Below are 13,730 nucleotides of genomic sequence, written 5' to 3'. Positions count from 1 at the left end.
AAAGGGTTTAGACTTCATCACTTCTTAAGTCCCTTCAATCGATCAATCAATCAATCAATCAATATTTCCTTGGCCAACGAACAGCAAAATTTTAAAAAACCAAAAGGAACAATTAAAGTGCCAGTCCATAAATCCAAGACGATACTGAGAGTTAGCAAAAGAAGTAAGAGGAGACTGGCCTGGAGGGTGTCTTAAGTCCCTCCGGACTCTATGATTCCCGGGAGGACAGAGAGGCCCCCCGAGAGGCCCCCATCCCTTTTCTCCTCCCCGGGAAGAAAAGTTTAAACCCCAGAAGACGCACAACAGGAAGTGCAAACTGCGCACACCTGGCCTGTGCAGGCACAAAAGAGCCACAACCAACCATCAATTCGTGGTTTGTGATTCTTTGAAAACACTCGTTTCCCACCTGGGCGCTTGGCACTCTGAAAGACCCAGAGGGACGGAGAGGCAGCCCTCTTTGGGCCTGGAAGGTCAGAGGTCAAATCCCTCACTGCCCCCACGGGGGTGGGGCTGCCCAGTAGATCTTTGCCTGTCGGGCTGGGCTCCGCTTGAAACCCCCCCCCAAACTCCGGGGGGTTCCAGAAGGACCCCCGCCTCAAATGTACCAAGGCCACCCGATCATCTTCCCCTCTTCCTCAAAAGCCAACGCAACCAGCACCGCCTTCTTTCCTGCCTGGCGCTTTTTGGTCCAGCTGAGATGGGACCCCTGGTGGCATCCAAGCCTTTGGTTACGAGCCAAACAGACCCCCTCAGAACCGCCCCCCCCCCATCATCTCCTCCAGGTCTTGAATCCAGAACAGGCCTCTGCTTCCCGCAAGCCCCAGTGGGGACTGTCCCGCTGCGTCTTGCTCTGCCCACCCACAGAAGTGCCCCGTCTCCCCCAAAGAGGGGCTGGAATAAGGCCTCCCAGCTGGGAAGGCTTCTTCGGTGCTCCTGGCTGGGAGCTGCCACGCATGGGAAGATCCAGCCAAGCCACAGATCACATTTGCCCTGGGAACAAAGTACCACTTCATGTAGCAGATGCCGCAAGGGGCTTTTGCGGGGCGAGCAAAGTGAGGCAGCTGGAAAGGGTTGTGCCAGGCCAGGCCCTTCTTCCCCTGCCTCGGAGATGCCCACCTGCCAGCTGTGGGGGTGTCAGCTTCCAACAGAATCCCCACCCGAAAAGCCAGCCTGCCCGAAGAGGAGCACAATGACCCAGAATGGAAGGAGGCCTCTTGCGGGGGGCGCGGGGGGAGGCGGGGGGGGTCACCACAATTACGGGCCTTTTCTGCATTGGCTCCTGGCGAGAGCAGAGCCTCCCCGGGCGACCCAAGTTTTTTAAGGGGAGGGGATTCTCAAGGGGTTCCTTTCATGCACCCAACCCAGCCCCCCCTCCCTCCCCACAGAAGTTGCACCTGCTTCCACAGCACCCAACCAGTACAGGAAGGTGCGACTGGGGAGCCAGCAGGAGCCCCCCACCCCACTTTCTGCCAACCCCAAGCAGCAGCTGAGCCCAGGCAAGATTTGCATACTCATCGGGGGGCTGCATCTCCTGTTTTGAGGGAGGGTGTTGGAGATCTCCCACAACTCACCAGGTAACTAAGACCCCCCCCGCCAGCTGACAGCAGCAGGGCAGGGTCCCACTGATCACAATCTGTCCCCTATCACAAAACCAGAGCCCCCACCCCTCCCCCAACAGACGACCCCCCCCCACCACCTCTGCTGAAATACCTCCAGCGAAGGAGAGCCTGCCGGCCTGCCCTGGGGGGAGCGGAGGCAGCTGCTCCCCTTGACTGGCCTAAGGGATCTTTTCTTGATGTCCAGCCAGAAGGTGCTGCATTGCACTCCAACCCACCGTCCTCGACTTCCCTTCCGGAACAACAACGCTGAGCCAATCTGCCCCGTTGCCTGCATGGCAGCCCTGGAGAGGTCTGAAGACAGCCGGGTTGTCCTGGCAGCAGGCGCTTCCCTTCTTCGGGCTAAATCCTGACAGGGCCGCCTTCTCTGCCTTGCGGATGTTGTCCTCCGGAGTCCTGATGCCTTGCCCTCCTCCTCCTCCTCCTCCTCCAGGCCTGCACCAGGGCCTCAGCCTCTTTCCTCAGATCTGCTGCCCTAAACCGGACATGCTGTTCGAGTGCCGGGTGGACCAGTGCAGAACCGAGAGGAACAACGGCTTTCCCTGAGCTGACTTTCGTGGCGGAGGCAGCCGAGGATTTGCCGTGGCATGACGCGGGTCAAATTAATCAACTTTCAATTTCCAAACATTAGGGATGCTCAAAAGGTATGACATGCCTGGGGGGTTGTGAAGATATTTTGGTTCCTTTAATATAGTTTAGATGCGCTTGGTAAGGAGACCTAAATATCATCATTATTAAACGTTGTACCTTATGATTCTTGACTCTTAATGGATGTCTCTTTTCTTTTATGTACACTGAGAATATTTGCACCAAGACAAATTCCTTGTGTGTCCAATCACACCTGGCCGATAAGGAATTCTGTTCTATTCTGTTAACATTTTGCTTCATTTCTGACCTCCTCTGCCGCTTTAACCAACACTCCTAGGTCCACTCTGGCTGCGGCTGAGATATTTTCCACCGAAAGCAGAATCCGCTGGCTTAAGCGTGTGTGTGTGTGTGTGTGTGTGTGTGTGTGTGTGTGTGTGTGTGGTTCCTCCCGAGGAGGGGGCCCTGCATCGCTTGCCAGAACCCTGAGAAGCAAAGACAACCAAGACTGGGGGCCCCGCACCCTCCCCCTCCTTCCGAGCATTTGCTGAGCTTGGGCACCAAGTAAAGATTTGAGCCTCAAATGTTCCAAGGTTCTCAAAAACTTCTTGCAAAGAACCAGGCTGGGGATCTGCTTTCCATAGGAGAGAGATGGTAGACAGACGTTTGTAGAAAGTGCCTGGCTACGCTGGGACCTGGCTGGGGAGCCCTGCCGTTTCACACGGGGCTGGAAAAACCAGCGATGTCCGTTGGGTAAGCACAGGCCAGGCCTTTGGAGCACCCCACCAGCCTGCCGAAGGGGCCCCGAGAGGCCTACCCTGGAGGGGAAGCTCAGGGCGAGGGAAGGGCGGAAGCCAAGGCTTTGCTCAGCCACAGGGGGAGGGAGGAGCGAAGGGGTGCCCAGAGGAACGCTTCCTTGGAAGAGGAAGACAAGCGTGCCGGGGGCGAGTTTGGCAGGCAGGAGGAAAGGCAGGTAGTGGAGAGGGCGGGCATCCGCGGGCCCTTGCGCATGTGGTGCCGCTCCGGAAGATGGGCAGAAAGCCTGACCTAGTTTGCAAAGAGAGATCTGGCTCAGGAGGAGCTGCCCAGGTGGGGGGAGGGCCGAGGGGGAGTGGGTGGCAACTGGGAAGCCACTGGCCCCCGAGGCCACCCCAAGGGGCATCAGGTGCTATTTCCTGCTGGTGCCCTCAAGAGAGGGCCGAGAGCAAGAACTGGCACCTTGGCCACCTGTCCTCCCACAGCAGGCAGGCAGGTGCCTCTCCCCTCCTAACCTCTCTCTCTCTCTCTCTCTCTCAAATCTGTGGAGAGGCAGGACCAAAGGAGGAACATCAGGCAGCCAGGATGCAAGGATGCAGAGGGAATGGTCTCCATGGCAACTATTACTATGCAACAGAGTTAGAGGTTCCCCCCACCCTTCCCAAGCCCCTTCCCCCCCGCTTGCAAGATAAGTAGGTAAACAGAGGACAGGGATGGCAGCCATTTGCAGCCAGCGGAGGGGAAAGCGGGCAGCAGGGCCGGGAGAGGGGGGCTTTGCCGGCCCCCAACCTCACAGCTGTCGGGGTGGGGGGGCTTTTCTGGGCTTGAGAAGATGGGGTTGCCTGAGCAGATGTTTGGGGGCACCAGGCCCAAAAGTGCTGCTTCTAAGGGATGCAGAGAGAGAGGAATTAGAGCAAACCCCCCCCAAGGGGAAGGACACCAGCCCAAAGGACGCAAATGCAGGTGTGGACCAGGATTTGGCTGCAAAAATCCAGGTAACTCCAAGCGGGCAACAAAGACACACCTGAGCACAGAAGCCCGGAGCCACAGAAGAGAGAGCCGAGTTTCTTTCATTGCAAAAGTGCAATTTAATGCACACACCACCTGGGAAAGAACATCACCGCCATGTGCATCATTTGGCCATAAACAAACACGGGTCCCAGCAGGGTCATTCAATCCCGTTGTTGGATTAAAATAAGAAACACATTTATAAGGTCCATTAAGCTCCCCAAAGCTTCTGATGTGTATTTTTAAACCCTGTAGTCCAGGTTATGTACTATTGTATTTATATTGTATTTATATTACATTAACAAGTCCTCATAGTTTTAAAGCTTTTAAAGTTTCATTTGTTTGGCTGAAACTTGCTGTCTGCGGTTTCTTAGGGTTAAGATAAGAGTTGAACAATTTTGCCATCCAAGACTGCAGATCTTTTTTTTTAATGTTTTTAGGTACCTTAATGCAGGCTTCCTTTTTCACTACGTACAGTAGCTTTTTATAGATCATAATGTACCAGGTTGTCCTTTGGAACTACAGTAGAAGGCCTTTTCTTCACAGAGCGGTTACACGGTTTTATTGCCATGTGTTATATTGCCATTTAGTTTGTATCTACTAAAAACTAACAGAGTTGCATTCTCACATGTTCTCCCCGACCCAGAAAAACAGAGAAGGACCAGCAACATCCCAAACACCTGCCCCCCCCACCCCCCAATCTTCTGCCCCAAGAATTAGCCAGTAATTAGCCAGCTTCTCAGCTGCCTCCGGGCTAAGGGCTCCAGGGCTTTCTTCCCAACCGACTGCTCCAAACTGAAGCGGAAGAGAGGAGAAAGGAAACTCCTAGGAGGGTTTAGAGGTATTTCTTAGGTTAGATTGAAGCCGGCCGGCCAGTTGCTCAACTCCAGCCTGTAGGTTTAATTTAGGATTCTGTGAATCCGGAAATAAGTTAGAATTTGGCTGGTGGCGCAAAGCCAGCCAAAAAGGGTAGGAAGGGAAGGGGAATTAAAAGCTGCTGTCTTGAAATGTAGCCATTTTGAAATGGAGTCCTTGAAATGTACATCTTGAAATGTAGTCCTGCAAGATCACCCGGCCACTCGGGCGGTGGAGACCAATGTTTCGTCCGAGCCCCAGTAGAGTTAGCCCTCCACTTAGTACCATAACGAAGCCTAAGCGTAAGGCGTGATGGCCATAAATACAGCAGCATTGTGGTGGGAGTGCCCAAAGGTCAGCCATGTGCCCATGGGGAGCGGGGAACCATATTGGGGTCCTCCGTAGCCCCCAGGGAGGCCCATTGTAACTTCCAATGGCGACTAAAGGACTGACGTTCTCCGGATTTCTCAAATCAGAAACGCGTTCTGTGTCTCTCCAAACGAGGGAGGGAAAATAGCCCTGACCCCAACTTCAGCGTGCTCTAGAACAGGGTCTCCAACCTTGCCCACCCTCCGAGCTGGGAGTTGAAGTCCGCCAGGGCTGGAGACCCCTGCTCCAGAAAAAGCGGGTGCCACCTAGAGCTCTCAGTGCCAACTGCCCTGCCAAGCCGACGGCATTCGGGAGGGCGCCAGGGCAACAATCCTTTGGGAACAATTCTCCAAGGGGAGGGAGATTTCCCCCCTCCGTTCTCCGCTTCTCGGGCCAGAAGATCCGGAGGCTGCCATGGCTTTGGAGGGGACTTTGCCGGTTTCAGTGACTTCTGGTGTTTTCCATTCCTTGACGGCCAGCAAGAGGAGCTTGGCAATGGGTGGCCACCTTGAAAACACAAATGTCACCCCTCTTGACCTCATTTTTCTAGAGGTGCTCAGGAACTTTCTTTCTGCCTTTGGGGGGAGGGGAGGACCCCCCACCCTGCCCTGTTATCCTCCCCCAAACTTTATAACCGAGAATTTATTTCCAACGCTGCAAATGCTGGCTCTAAATCAGACGTGAGGTGGCTCTGAAGAAATAAACGCCGGTTTTATTAAAAAGACGGGGGAGAGAGACGGCAGACCCTCCTCCCTTGAACCTCGTCAGCCGAAACCACGCCGACCACAGAGGGGAGAGAAAATTCCCCCCGCTCCCCTGGTTCACCACACGATCGCATGGCCCCTTCGACACCAGGTGGCTTTTGACCTACCCGAAGACCCCCCACCCCCTGCCTTCCTTTGAGGGCTGTCGTGAAGAGAGAGTGGCCCTGGGTCATTCTCCTGAATCCTTCCCAGCCTTTTTTTAAAAAGCTCTATTTGGAGAAAGTCCCAACGCCTACGACCCGGGCCGGCCTCTGAGGAAGAGGAAGAGCGGAGAGGAGCAGGATGGAGGCCAGAGAGGACCTGGTCGCTGCTCCCTTCACCTGAGCCGGCCTGCACCTCCAGGGCCACTGAATCCCCTGCTGGGGCACGGAAGGGACCCGTTGACCCCACTCACCAAGTCTCGACCCCGTAAATCTGTGCAGGATCCCGTGGCTGGGATGCAGGAGGACCCAGCGAATAAGAGCAACGGGGACCAGAAAAATTCTAGAGCACCTGGAAACCTATGACGTGCTTGGCAAGAGCAGGCTAATCTTATCTCGTGGCTCGGATTGGCGGATTTCCTTAACGGACGTGGGAGCCCTGAGGCCCTAAGGGGTCCTCTGGACGGGCAGGGGGACTCAAACCCTCTCCTACCAGCACTCCTCCAAGGCCCTCCCCAAACGGGGGTGAGGCATCATGGCTGCCAGTTGGCCCAAGCCTAGTTTTACACCGTTACTAGGAGCCGCATGAGGAGAGGGGGTGGGGGAGGGGTGGGAGAATGCACCTGATCGGAAAAAGGAGGGCAACAGAGAGGAAGCAGAAAGTAAGGCGTGTCATGAGACTCTGGAGGGGGGGGGCAGCCTACTCAGCCTGGCCAAAAGATGGCTGAGAACTCTTCAAGGAGCCCAGGCACAGAAAGGAGGTCGAGGCCCATCGCTCCGGGACCGATGGATGTTGCGGCCTGAGAGCCGCTTGAGGGTGACGCCACGGAGCCACGAGCTCTTGCCCTTCAGCTGAGCTTAACAGGTTAACAGAGTTGGAAGGGACCTGGTAGGTCATCTAGTCCAACCTCCCGCCCAAGCAGGAGACCCTACCCCCGTTCCTTTCCGTCGGTGGGAAAAGAGGAACCGAGGGGGACTCCCAGGCCAACTTGAGAGTCGGGAATTCGAGGAGCCGAGCATCTCTTCAACGCCGCCAACACAGTTCTGGCCCAGCCCAGGCGGGGATTACAAGGACAGGGCAAAGCTCCCGCTTTCACCTGCCAGGAACCCTCTGCCCTCGGTCCAAAGGTAGCGGCGGCGGCAGCAACGTAGGTGATTTATGTCCGCTCAAAACAGCCGGTGCTGCGTGCAGCTTCCTCTCTAAGGGAAGCGGCTAACGCCTGCAGGCGCCCCTCCCCACCCCCGCAGGGCCCTGCAGGGCATGAAATAACCAGCCACCACTTCCCGGCGCTGAGGTGGGGCTGCCGGATACTCAGCTGCCACTCCAGCCCTGGCAAAAGTTGGGATCCCTGATAAGGAGGCGCTCGAGGGGGGCAGGCGAGAGGCCTGCTGGCTGCCCCCAGAAACCACCGCAGGGAAAGTGGGAAGCCGGACTGGGACAGGGGAGGCTGGGCCTGGGCTGGCCGGTTCCCCCTGCGAAGCCCCTTGGGGGCACCTCTGCCCAGAGGGCCCTTCCCACCAGGATCCAAGGGCTTGGATCCCCTCACCCCTATTTCCCAAGTGGCGACTGGCCTACACACTCATACGGGGGGGTTCTCGACTTATGACCACAATGGAGCCCAAAGTTTCTGCTGTCAAGCAAAGCAAGTGAGTGGTGCCCCGTTTTACAAGCTATTCACCACGGTTGTTAAACAAATCGCTCCAGTTCTTAAGTGAACCAGGCTCCTCAGGGTCCTCTTCCTCACTGCTGCCAGCCTCCACACTCTCCAGAGGCAGCACTCCGCTCCCTGATGGTCCCGGCCCCATCCCTGCCTCACATGCAAGTCCTCGCTCTCCGAGGCCTCGGCCATCCGCACCTGCTGCCGGCGAACCACAACAACTGCTGCCGTTTTGCCAGATGGGCAAGAAGAGGGCTCACACCTTCGCTCTCCAAGCTCTCCGGCTGGGGAGAAAAGGCAGCAGGAAGCGGTGTAGAGAAAGGAGGTTCCTAATGAATTGCAGTCCCAACCTCGGGCACCAGGGCTCTTTGCCACCGGAACTGCTCCAAGGCCACGGCCGGCAGCCTGACCTCCAAACCCATCAGAGGTGAACAGCAGGCGGACGAAGAAACGCCGCTGCCCACAACAAAGGCAACCAAACCTGCAGCTTGACCCTGAGCGAGGGTGGGCGGGGCGCCAGGTCCAGGAAGCCCATCCTGCAGCTCCACCAGCCTCCAAGCAAAACAATAACAACAAATCAAGATTCCTGGTTGAGTCAAGCGCAGGAGAGGGGGGGCGGAAGTAAGGAGGGATGTGGGGGGGAAACAGGCATCCCTCCCACGGGCAGGACCCCCTCCCCCACCACCCTTGGACCTTCAGGATGAAGCGAGGGTGGCCGTGACATCCCTCGCTGGCTCTAAAGAGCAGCTGGGCAGGGACTGACAAATCCGGCAGCTAAGAGAAGGCACAGAAGGTTCTGCGCCCACCAAAGGCCTCTCAGAGAAACTCAGAGTAGCCAGCATCACGACATCTATGTGACTGGCGCTCCAGGCACCTTCTGGACCCAATGCTGGGCCACCATCCCAGGCCAGCAGGGAAGAGAAAGATGACTCGCTCGGCTACCTTCTGTCTCACTCTGTCCTGCTGCTGTTGGAATCGGATGCCAAGGGGGAGGCCGAGCAGCTGACAGGGAGTGGGAGGGGGGCTCCGGTGGCTGTGGAGGAAACTGGGGAAGGGCACAGTAGGGCTGGGCATTCAGAGGAAGACCCAGGTCCATCCCCTCTTCATCCTAGGGCACGCAGGGAGGAATGGAGAAGGGAGCAACATGGCTTACGGGAGAGGAAAGGGCCCTGATTCCCTTCATTAGCTGCAGCTGGGAAAACAGGATTTAAACAGGGCGTTTGCGCACAGCACCTGGCCGGAAGCAAAGCGTGTGTTATCTTTCTTTGTCAAGTCTTATCCGGGTTCTAGCGTCCTCCCAACTGTGTGTGTTTTGTTATCTTTTGAAGTCTGCAATTCCTCGTCCTGCCCTGTCTCGTTGATTGCTGCAGCTTGTGGTTTGTGTTGGTTTTTATTTATAATTTATATGAACTTTATATGGATGAATTTCTTCCCTTTAAAGGCTGTTTTTGGGAGAGTTTTTTTTTCCTCCAGCCGATGATACCTGGACGCTGGGGGCCAAGTTGGAGGAATTAAAGGGACTTTGCCTACTTTTGTGACTTTGTTGCTTTTGTGCCACGCCCCTTTGGGTCATCACACCCTCGCAAGATCAGCCCCAGTGAGAGAAAGTGGGGGAAGGGGGTGCTAAGCACCTTTCTGGTTCAGGAGAAACTGGACTGGGGGGATGGGGGTTGTAACCAAGGTGCTGGAGCAAAGGGAAGGTTAAGCTCCTTTCTTGAGGGCTACCGTCCTAATCCAATTATGGCTCTTTGCTCCAAAGGCCTCCACCTGTTAAGCTTCTTAAGCCCTTGGACATGCTGAGCACCTGTTCCAGGGTTCTTCAACTCCCCAATTTCAGCTGTTTTCTGGAGAGACAAGCCCAGGCGGCCTTTCTCCTGGCGTACGGAAAGTCCCAGGGACGGAATTCAGTGTCCTTGGCTCACGAGCCGAGCGGCTGCCTCCCTCCAGCTTGGCCAATGAGGTTACGGGGGAACCGCCGTACCTTCTCGGGGGTTTGTGACCACGGACGCTCACTTCCTGGCCACGAACACCCCAGTTCTGTACTGCCTTCTGAACGGCCCACAGCAAGAGGCGGATGCCCTGAGATGGATTCATGGAAGGAAACACAACATGGCCTAGGAGCCAAGGAAACTTATCAACAATGCCAAACTCTCGAGTTAAAGACCAACGGTTGAAGGAGAGAGAGAGAGCCTGGCCACTGGCTTCCAGTCATAACTCCATTCACCTCAGGAGTAGTTGCTGCCATTTATGTAGGTGCCCCCAGACCCCCCCTCCCCCGGCCCCCCGCGAGAGTCAGGAGCCCTCCCGGCCAAGCCTGGAGAATCCCCCCCAGCGCCTCCACCGGGGCTTCGGAGCAGAGGCCGCGCGGCTCCTCTTTTCCTTTGGAAGATCCAGCAGCCCTTCAGACAGGAAGAGAAGCCCCCTCCCCAGGCACAGGCCTCCAGCCTCTATTTTGGCGGTTTCCAGAAGGAAAAAAAAAAAGGCGAAGGCGAAGACGGGGAAACGACGACGCCTGTGCTTGGCCCCGACTCCCCGTCCGTGACCTGGCTTGAGCTGGTCCCGTTTCCCAAAACACAAGGCCAGGAGCTTTAAAAAGAAACAGAACCGCTGTGGCAGCCGGGCTCGGTTCAAACAATGCCCGTCCTTTAGGGAAAAGGGTGGTGGTGGGGGGGGGCGGGAGTCGCTAATTTTAGCTCTCCAGTGGAAAGAGTGAGGCAGCCCTCAGAGGCGCCGGGAAGACGGCATCCTTACCCACTTCTCCCCAGCCCTGGATGCTGCGGGGAAGCCAGCCAGGCCCAGTGGGCACCTCAGCAGCTGGGCATGACGCTTTTTCTTCCCTGCTCGGCCTCGGCTTCCCCCTCGCAGGGCTCTGCTGGGCCCCGATGTCCCGCCCATTGGACCGCTCCCCTTGCCTGGACTCCGGGGAACGGTCCAGTGCTGGTGCCCTGCTTGGACGACAGGGAGAAACCGTCTGACTGACTATGGGAGGGAGCGGAGACCGAGGCCTGAGGATGGGCAGGGGGGCTGCCCAAAATCAGGCCAGAATGAAAGAAGCTGTGTGGGGGCGTCTCCCCATTTCAATGCTGCCTTCCGCCCCTTGGTTGAGCCTTCCCCCCTCCCCCGGGGCACCAGTCTTGCTTTGCCTTGCCTAACTTTTCCTGGGCATCAGGCGTCAAAGGAACATTTGTCTTTTCTATTATATTTGCCTCCAAAAAATACAAAATGCCAATCCGGACATTGCAGGCACCGAAAAAGCAACCAGGCCGAGATTCAACGGCTGTTCAGGCAGGGCAATTTCCCTGAACTTGGAAGAACCAGGAATGTACACGGAGCTGGAGGCAAACCTGCAAATGAGTCCAACGGTCATTTTTGTCTTTCGCTGTTATTGCTAAGTTTTCCTCCTCACCCTCACGGGCCCAAATCGCCATGTCCTGGGTCAGCCCAAGAGGAGGGGAAAGCTGAGCTCCTGCGAGGGGTAAATTCTACCCTTGGTAGGAGGCTAAGAGCCAATTAAAAAAACCAGGGCGAAGGATGAAACCGGTTTCGCAACGTCCTGCTTCCCAGGTTCACACCACCAGGCTAGAGGGGGGAGTCGTCCCCACCTTCCTCTGCACCCGGAATGACCGAGGAGAGCACATTAAGCTGCCTTAGGCTTTACTGGTGTGGGCCTCAGGTAAGGCAGACGCAGAGCTGCACGCTACTCCACCACCCAAATCTAGCCAAGCAAATCCACACCTGGTTCGCCAGACTTTGTCCAAAACCCCCCTTTTCCTTCTGCTGAGGAGGAGGCAGGTGTACCCAGTTCTGTGGCTTCTTTTCCCATCGCGCCACCCACGGAAACCAGCTCTAGCAAGCCCCCCCCTGAGCCCAACGCAAATCCGTCCTGGTCCCAGCCCAGCCCCTGCGCCTCCCGGCAAGTCCCCATCCACCAAAGGTATCAGACTCCCCAGATCTGGCAGGACTGCTTGACAAGAGGGAGCTTCTAACACGTGGCTCAGTTTCCTTGGATTTGGGGGTCCTTTCGGCTGCCACTGAAGAGACCGGCATCTTCCGGGAAACTGGCACCTCCCTTTCGTGCAGCTGGACCCTTCTTCTAAGCCCCCCTGCTTCTGCTGGGGTCTGCGTCCTCAAGGCTGTGGCTGAGAGAGGCCAAGGCTGCTTCGTGCTCCAGCCAGCAAATGCTCCCCCCTCCCCGCTGGGATAGAAACCCTCCCCGCCTCCTCTGACCTTGGCAGGAACGGCGCGCGCTCTCTCTCTCTCTCTCTCTCTCTCTCTCGTTCTCTCAGGCGGAGGAGAAATTAAAGCACAAGTGCCTCCATTTCTCATCCTCTCCTTGGGAGAAACACTCACAAAAACGATTTGGTGACCCATTTCCACGGCCAACCTTCGCACGCCTTCGGCTCCTTCCCATCCCGGGTCCTACGAAAAGGGCCACCGCGATCCTTTTATTTCCCAGGAAGACTCGCAATGTCCAGTGCTGTGTTTGTTTCCATTTTAAACTCTGATCCAAGTTTTTACCCAATACAGTACACATTGCATCAAACGAGAAACCTTTGTTAGATGGATTAAGAAAAAAAGCTTGCCCAAACTACTCTGCGTGCCACAACTTTCTCACGGGCAGGGAAGGAGCAACCCAAAAGCTCTAAGTTATGGGAGCAAGATAAGCACGCGCGGAGCCCCACGCTCCAGCGACAGCGATGGGAGAAGCCCCAGGGCCCTCGCTTGCTGAGCTGGGCTGCCCACCAGGTGCCAGTGGGGCCCAGCTGGGTCGAAATCCTCCACCCAGAGGTTCTGCCCTTCTTGACCAGCCGGATGGAGCCGAAAGAGCTGATCCGTGAGGTCCAAGGGAAAGGGGCTCAGAGAGGGGGATGGCAATGCAGGCGGGCCCAGGTGGGACTCTTGGCGCAGGAGCCAATCAGAGCACAACCTTCTTCCCTCTTGACTCTGCCCACCCCCCCAAGCCCCCCCCCCCGCCTCCGCCACAGACTTCACTCTTGAGGGAGAGGGCGAGACCCACATCACTGGGTTGGCCAGGCTCCCAGACGCCGACGGTGCACCAGCCTGGCTTCACCGCAGCTCTCCCTCCCCCTGACCCCAAGAAGCAGCCCTTATTGAGTGCCTCCGTCCAGGCCCCTTGACACCCACCTGGAGGTCTCCTTCCAGGGGAAAAGGAAGGCCAGCCTGCTGAGACCCTCGGCCAGGAGGACGGAGGTGGCCAACTTCTGACCTTGCCTCGGCTCCTGTGTGGGTCATACTCCCTCCCTCCTCCCTCCCTCTCTTCCACACACAATAGGCTGTTGAGTTGTTTTCCTGACCCACAGGTGACGCGGTGAGAACATCTCCTCGATTCTGGGGTCGAGCTATTCCTAAAGAGCCACCTGAGCGCTTGATCTATTGAGTGGCTGAACCAGGAGCTGATCAGTCGGCTTGCCAGGAAGTCAGAGATGCCACTATTTTCAGCACGAATCCTAAACTGTTTAGGGCGACAGTTTAATTCCTTGCCCACTTCTCTCGAAAGGGCAGATTCCCCCATCAGGGAGAAAGGATTCCCTCTTCTTGGGACCCACAGGGGAGAGGAAGCCAGCCCCCCACCACCCTCAAAGCCCCTCGACTCTTGGCAGTCTGTCTTGTCTGTCTGTCTGTCTGTCTGCTCCCAGCAGCCTCAGCTGCCTTGGGAAGGTGACTGGGGGGCCGAGTTGTCCATCACACAACCTGGGGTGGGGAAAAGGGGGAGGCTGGGTAAGGCCAGCCTGGCAGTTGGGTCCCTGCAGGACCGCCAACCCCTCCAAGGCTGCCTGGCACTTCAGGGCCGACCCCCAGCCTCCTCACACCCGCCATTCCTTTTTCCCACCCAGGGATAAAGCGCCAGCGTCTCCAACGTCTTTTTGAGCAATTTAAAGCGAGGAATGGGCACACAAACCACGCACAAACCTTGCTAGGCTGTTTTCCTCTCTTGGTGTATTAACCCCCCCGCCCATC

The 13,730-nt window shown here is 56.7% G+C and overlaps 1 protein-coding gene across 1 annotated transcript in view; it reads right to left on the bottom strand.

Annotated features, from left to right (window-relative positions):
* MEF2D (myocyte enhancer factor 2D) overlaps positions 1-13,730 on the bottom strand; it is a 74,549-nt gene that overhangs the window by 28,850 nt on the left and 31,969 nt on the right.

This window comes from Pseudonaja textilis, chromosome 16, assembly GCF_049901715.1.
Source record: "Pseudonaja textilis isolate UNSWEBS1 chromosome 16, rPseTex1.2, whole genome shotgun sequence".
Taxonomy (NCBI): domain Eukaryota; kingdom Metazoa; phylum Chordata; class Lepidosauria; order Squamata; family Elapidae; genus Pseudonaja; species Pseudonaja textilis.
This window is presented reverse-complemented; position numbering and strand designations above follow the sequence as displayed.